This window comes from Colias philodice, chromosome 1, assembly GCF_061535455.1.
Source record: "Colias philodice isolate Cphi_HAF_F1 chromosome 1, ilColPhil1 Martin Lab GWU primary, whole genome shotgun sequence".
In the NCBI taxonomy this organism is placed as follows: Eukaryota; Metazoa; Arthropoda; class Insecta; order Lepidoptera; family Pieridae; genus Colias; species Colias philodice.
The window spans coordinates 1,704,748-1,712,806 of record NC_143086.1 but is presented as its reverse complement, the minus strand read 5'-3'; the positions used below and the strand labels follow the sequence as shown (position 1 = coordinate 1,712,806).

General features: G+C 34.3%; 1 long non-coding RNA gene across 1 annotated transcript; it reads left to right on the top strand.

Moving 5' to 3' along the window:
* Positions 1 to 397: 397 nt before the first annotated feature.
* Positions 398 to 2,243, top strand: LOC149490988 (uncharacterized). Its single transcript, XR_016315762.1, has 3 exons — positions 398 to 720; positions 955 to 1,025; positions 2,132 to 2,243. It is a non-coding gene; the product is annotated as an uncharacterized LOC149490988 (long non-coding RNA).
* Positions 2,244 to 8,059: the final 5,816 nt, after the last annotated feature.

Here is an 8,059-nt window from a genome sequence, read left to right as displayed (position 1 = left end):
CGCGATAAAACCAGTTAAATAAAGGGGAAAAAACTTATGTAAATATAAACCATTACACTGCAGCTCGCCAACTCAATGATCACATAATATTAAGTTCATTAACAAATACTGTAGTAGCTGGAATAAATACTGTTCTCCAATGCGAATAACATTTGAGTCGGTAAGCATAATAAAACAACACAAACACACATACCATACAATAAATTCTCCGAGAGCTCAACGCGCACATTCTTAATCTAATCTAAAGTCTAATCAACTAATTTCGTATAATACATTGAATAAATATTATTAAGCCTTATTGAGATTGTGTGCCGGTACTCCGAATTGACGTTTCTTTATCTCACTTATAAATTCGTGCCAATAAATGAAGGTATCATAATTTCCGACTATAGTTTCTCGCTCGCACTCGCGCCACTTATGACTCGTTCATTTATTTGCGCATCACATGCTTGTATATACATTTAGTGCCAAAGAAGTGATGTCTTTAGAAGTGATTTTAAGCTCCTTATATAAATTACTAGCTTTCCGCCTGCGGCTTCGCCCGCGTTTTCAGAGAAAAACCCGTTCCCGTAGGATTTCCGGGATAAAACCTATCCTATGTCCTTTCTCGGGTATCAAAATATATCTATACCAAATTTCATGCAAATTGGTTCAGTAGTTCAGGCGTGATTGAGTAACAGACAGACAGACAGAGTTACTTTCGCATTTATAATATTATTAGTATATCCCCACTTTCACGACATGTTGTCGGTACCTTTAAATACTCCGTCTCGTATCCCACGAGAATAAAAGTATTTAGAATTCCCTTAATTAAATCGTTATTATCATGTTTTGTAAAGGTAGTTGTGTCATAAAATGTAAGAAAGGTATATAGTACTATTCGTTCAACCTTCTTCTTAGTATATTAGTATTAGTATATTAGTATATTAGTATATTAGTATATTAGTATATTAGTATATTAGTATTAGTATTAGTATATTAGTATATTAGTATTAATATTAGTATGGATTGCTCCCATTGCTCCAGTAACAAGCGTAAGCCTAATTAAGAATAAAATGGAATGTACGTTAATTATATTACATGATAAGTAAGTGAAATTTAAAAAATACTCTCAGAAGATTTGAAAAAATATAATGTATTTGAGATCAAAGGGTTATTTAGTTTGGCATATAGTGATCACAAGGGTTTGATGAAAGGGTACGATTAGTAGACGGTGAAGGTTCAAAACCTGTTTATTCTACTCACAATGAAATAGAAAGAAGGATAACAAAACATGGAGAAGATATTGGTCTCTTAGCGAAATAATGAAAAATAAAGATATGCCAATCAAAGAGAAAAGGAAAGTATTCAATACTTGCATTCTACCATGTTTAACATATGGTTGTCAAACATGGGCGCTGACCATAGAAATCTAAATAACAAGACACATAGAAGTGCTATAATGTCATAATTCGTATGAAAACCGCTGTCGCCAAAATCAACACATTCAAACCGAAAGCTAAACAGTACACACAAGTAAACTATGCCTTTTATTGGACAGCTTGATTTTAGTGAAAACTAACTTAACTATTAAATTAAGCTTTTGAATATGTATCCTAACGCACGAATTTACGGTTTATTTTAGAATAACATCCCTAAGTATATGAGACTTTTTGCTCCAATACGAACAAACGTGATAATAAGAATGGTCGACTGTGTCATTCATTGTTATTTCGATTACTATGGTTACACTCGTAATACTTGTAAATATTCTATAATTTTAAGGAAAAACGGCATTATTTCTAAAAAAAAATATTTTCCGATGAAATATTATTCCTTTATAAGTATAATTACAACTTGTGGAAGAATTTCCGCAATGGGAATTGCTGAAACACACCATGTATACACTCATACGTCTCCAGAGCAACTGAACAGTGACGAATGCACTGGTGATGTGCAAAACACCTGAGTGGCGACAAGGTCACGCACGCTTACGACTTCTAGTGTCTTGTTATTTAGATTTCTATGGCGCTGACTCTTGGCGCTGACAGACAAACTTATGAATAAGGTGATGGTATGTCAGAACGGAATAGAAAGAAGTGTAATAGGTGTCAAAAGAAAAGATAAAATAAAACTAGAAGAAATAAAAAAGAACAACTAAATTTAAAGACGTAAAAAAAGCATGTAAGATTTTAAAATGGCGTTGGACAGGGCATATGCTAAGGGAAACAAATGGGAAATGGACAAAAACAATAATAGAGTGGTATCCCAGGAATGGGAAAAGAAGTAAAGGACGTCAGATGAAACGTTGGGAAGACGATCTGAAAAAAGTGGCCGGCTCAGAGTGGATGCGAACAGCGAAAGATAGAGAGAGATGGAAGTCTTTAGAGGAGGCCTTTGTCGAAAGACAAACTGTTAATTATTGAAACCCATTGATAGGAAAAAAGTAATTTGTTTAAGAAAATTGTAAATATTTATTGTAAAAGATACTACAGTTGTAACTATTGTAAAATATTTAACAGTAATAAAGGCTTATTTTATTTTATTTTTTTAATAATTATCGTAATATGTAATGTAAAAGGCATCCACTCGGTATATCGTTGTAGTAAATTCTGTGCGAACGGGACCAACTTACGGAGCCTAGTCGTTAAAAAGACGCAATTAACGCGAAACAATGAGTTATAGATGATGAATCTTGTATCTTATTGCGAATGTCAAAACCACACGAATGAAGTATGATAAATGTGAATATTTCCAATTCCTTATGTCATTGTAAATGAAATAACATACAGTTGGCATTAAATGGATGGAACTAGCCGTGGAATAGTTAATGAAAAAGCTAGAAAACACGAGATCGAGGTATAAACAAATATACAGAAAATAAGATTATAAGATGAAGATTACATACACAAAAAGAGTTGAAAAAGAAAAAAGATTGTCTCCTTGCTTAATAGATTGAAACCACCCGAAATATTAGTATTTATAAGCAATGATCCATACTAATATTATAAATGCGAAAGTAACTCTGTCTGTCTGTTACTCAATCACGCCTAAACTACTGAACCAATTTGCATGAAATTTGGTATGGAGATATTTTGATACCCGAGAAAGGACATAGGCTACCTTTTATTGCGAAATATGTACCACGGGCGAAGCCGGGGCGGACCTCTAGTATTATATATAGAAACAAGAGGTAGATACGTCATCAACGCACCAAAACTGATTCCGTGAATTAGTCCTGTTTGGGACCAATGCAATCAGTCAAAAATCAGTCAGATTGTCACCGGTCCCAGCGAGCGTACGTGCCGATAGGTACATTAAAGTTGTCGAAAATGCCTTCCTGTGTGTTCAGAGAGTGCACGTATTCGTGCAAAAAAATAAAGAAAGATAAAGGAATATCATATCACAGGAAAATATATTAAATTATTACAGTTTAAGAGTAAAAATAACAATTTACAATTCTTTATGAAAAACACTTGCTTGACACTTGTATTGAAATAATGAAAGGGATAAAACATTGCTTCAATCACTAGTGTGACAAAGCTAGCGTACACTGTGTTCAAAGATTATCATGTAGATACGATTATTGAAAATAGAACGGTTATTTTATTAATTTCGATTTGGGTAAATACTTGATTATTAAAGTGAACTTTTGCTTACACCTGCGCGGAAGTGACAAACTATCTTTGTCTTTTTTGTTTATATCATTTTATTAGAGCCATCTCTCTTATACAGTCTGTCAGTGTAATAAATTAAGTAAAATGAAACTTGTATTTGTGTGTGCCTGACACTGCATATGAAGCATTTTTTTTTTTATATATTGTGAGTATATAACGTATCTATATAAGTATAAAATATCATTGGTATTTTCCTGTTGTTTTTTTAAGTAAATATTGTAAGTTATTGATTAAAAAGGTCGAACGCGGACACATTTCATTGTAGAGAAGTGATAAAATGATTAGTTTTAAAGAAATAGTGTCTGTTTTAAAAGTGTTTAGAGGTGATCAAAAATGTATGGAGGGACGGGCGGAACATTCACCTTAATTCAGATTATACATCTATATTTTGTCAAAGAAGTCCTTAGAACTGTTGGTATAACAATTTGTGCGTAATATTATAAAATTTTACATTTATACGAAAATTTCAAATTAAAATATTTTAGACAAACATAAGTCCCGCCATGTTTCGTTACCGTGTTGTCTATTATCGATGTTTGGCATAGAGTATGCAAACAAGGGTTGTCAAACTATTTTGTAACTGTCATGCACCACGGGGACGGGACTTGTACTTCCGCCTTCGACCGGGTCGCTACTCGCTCATCTGCCGTGCGCCGGCGCTTGCGCACGGCAGATGAGCCCTTGAAAACACGTGGCGTAAATTCATCGAGTGCTGCAGCATCTCTAAGGTACGTGGTGCTCACTATTACTGAACATCGATATTTTGTGTTAACGTAATTTTCCCTAATGTAGTAGAAGCCACCCGCTATTTCGGCTTGGTGCGATTCTACATTATTTCTGGTGCCGAAACCCGGGAATTTGCGTATCAATTATCATATTTAAAGCTTATAGTATTACTGGTCACAACTAATTCATAATCTAAAATCAAATCCGTTCGTATTAGGTTATTTGTGTAACAAAATAGGAAATTGTTATAAGATCTTAGTATAGTTGGGTTTTTGATATGCTGTTTCTCTTGCTATTTCGGTTAGAGTCCGGGCTGTCTGGCTGGCGGTAGTGATTGCGCTTATTAGTGCGCATCTTATCTGCACAGGAAGATATACTTAACTTTAGTCATTTTTAACGCGTAATTTTTAATCTTTTGCCTTTAGATAGATCCATCAGACATAATTTTTTTATTGCGAGACGTTTTATTCGTTGTTAAATGGGTGCCATACGCAATTTTTTATTTAAAATAATTAAAATGTCATCGAAATAAGTGAAATTACATCAACATGAGTCCGCTTAAAAGATAAGTAACTAATAACTTTATTACTTATATTATATTATCCTTTTTTAATACTTATATTAAATAATTAGTAAACTAATATTTTTAATAGATGCTTTCATATTTATTACACTTATGTGCAGGTCCACACTGCGAGCCTAGCGCGGTTGCGACGGCGGGCGCGAAATATCAAACGTATGAAACGCGCCTTTGCGTCCACATTGAAATGACTATGGCGGAAGCCTAGTGCGACGGTAATGAGCGAGCCAGCGCGCGTAGTTTTCAAACTCTCCTATCCGCGCGTTCTGGCCACACTACGGGCCTAGTCAGCAAGCGACCCAATGCGCGGACGGCGGGGGTATCAAACCAGTTCGGTCTTGTCGCTCGACTTCTTATATTATATCCTTTATTGTTTTTCGTAAAATAGCGGTAAATACTTAATTGTTGAAGTGAAACTTCTTTATTTATAAGTGCGATTCAATCTAAAACACTTATATACACCACAGTAATTTTGTAGGGTATAATCTCAATTCTTCATATATGATTCACCCGTTATTCCTCTGTTTTATTTATTTCGTGTACAACCTCTATAATGATCTCATCTCAAAATTGGACTGTCCAGTAAAAATAGCAAATCGTCCAAAGTTTGCAACACCTGAAAAACGTCGAACCGCTACTTGAGCTCGCGCGTCGGTGTGGCCACCGCGAGCGCCCGCTCGTCGCGCCCGCCTAGGCCGCCGCCACCGCGCATTCAGTGTGGACGCACACTATGGGTATTAATATGAATTTGATGATATGTATTTGGTTTTTATCAAGTTTACATTTAACCATGGTAGATTGTTGCAAAAAAATTGTAAATAGTAAAATGAATATTATATATTTATTATTTATTTATTTATTTATTTATTTATTTATGATAAGGTACCTTACAGCTAGTGATACAATTTTTGAGATAAATAAATACTAAGCTACGCCAATTAAAAGAATAAGAATAAGAATAATAAAATAATTTTTATTAGGCACACCAAATTACCACCACCAACACACACAAAAAAAAAATAAAGAAACAATATAAAAATACACTCTTAAATATAATCTAACATAAAAATTAAAACTAAGAATATGATTTGTGTGGCGACTGGCGACCTAAAGGGTAAGGCCGCTCGTTTCTTCTGCTACTATGAATTTCCGGGTTATTTCGTCCAAATTGTGGCAGTCTCTCGTCTTTGTAGTATCCCCACGGAAAAAAATCAATAGGGTTTATGTCCGGGGACCGCGCAGGCCAGGCTAAAGGGCAAAGATACCCTGAAAGATGGATTGGTCGTTGCAGCCTGCGCATGCGCCGGTGACGCCTGCCTTAAAGCCTGGCCTCCACGGTCCCTCGACCTAAACCCCATTGATTTGTTTCAATGGGAATATTAAAAATACCTCGGCTACATGAGAGAATGCCACAATTTGGACGAAATAACCCGGAAATTCATAGTAGCAGAAGAATCCATTAAAAATGATAAAAGGGCATTCAGGCATTTAAAAGACAACTTTTTACGGTGATGTCGCACTTGCATTGAGCAACAGCGGGGTTATTTTAAAAATTTCTGGTAATTAAACACCTATTTATTGGTTTTAATGATCATCATGTTAATTCAATTTTTGCACTTACCACATTTAGATTTAAATTTTTCGATTGAAGCCTTCTGAATAATAAAATGAAATTTTCAGGGTAGCTATCTGATAGATAGAGCAAGTTTTTAAAAGTCAAACGGAAAACTTTTTTTATGTGATTTTGTTTTTTTACGGGCCCTTGAAGTGGTGAACATACTGGGTAATTTTATCTTTCTTGCCATTTAATTCTTTTTTTTATTCCATTCAAAGATCTAACGATAGTAAATGTTACCATACTGAATTGGCCTATCTTTCAGCTTAGCACACAAAAAAAATCAAGCATCTTCCGCAATCATTGACGTCAGCATGAGTGAAAATATCATCGTACTCGGCGATAGGTGAAAAATTGAAAAAATCGTCATAACTCCGAAAATACGAAAAATCGCATAACATACATGGGGGTGATTCGGATAGCCCTCTAGGTCCTCTACCTCTCAGCTTCCGTTCATCACTACTTTTTGGTACACCCTGTATATATATATATATACATAATAATAAATAACCACAGTTTATAAATACATATAAGGAATTAAAAGAATACTACTATATTGCATACTATATAATACGTATATATTATAATAATAAAAAAGGTACACCAATAGGTAGTAAAAATAATATACGTATGCACAAACAAGACTAGTAAAGAATTTTACAAATGATAAGAGAAAATATTTTGATTTCATGTAGGTAAAGTAAGAATTGATCAAGCCCAATAAGTATTTAATGGTATTTATAAAGAAAGGAAATGTTTTAAATATCTACGAATTCATAATAAATTAAAACCAACTTAATTTAATATTAAGTAAAACCTGGTAAGTAGGATGTGATTGTGAGTGTGTGTGTGTGTGTGTGTGTGAAAGTGCGTGTATGAGAATGTGTGAGTGTAATAGCAGTGAGTGTAAAAAGCTAATGTATTATATTATTATGTGAGCTGAGCTTCAGTATTGATTAATTGTAAAATTTGCTTTTTAAAACTAGTACGCGATAAACAGAAGGGATCCACAGAAGAAAATTTTTTATTATAAATATCCGGGAGCCTATGGAGCGGTGACATTTTTAGATAATTAGTTGATGTAGCCGGCACGTGGAATAGGCGTGTATGGCGAGTACGCTGTGTGGGTACAAGATACTTTATATTTTCCAACGCTGTGGAATAGTCAAACTTGTTGTTCACGATATCGTATAACAACATAATGTCTATTATATCTCTCCTATCCTCCAAAGTATTTAACCCATAATGTGAGCAAGCCTGTTCATAATTCAACGAATAATGTTTTGTTTTATAATTCATTTTGTTCACAAATATTTTTTGTATTGCTTCCAATCTTTTAATATGACATTTATATTGCGGTCGCCAGATCACACTTGCAAATTCGAGAACACTACGTACGTAGGCAAAATAAAGAACTTTCAAGCAAGTAGTGTCGTTAAATGGATCAGCTTGTCGCAAGATGAAACCAAGATTTTTGTAGGC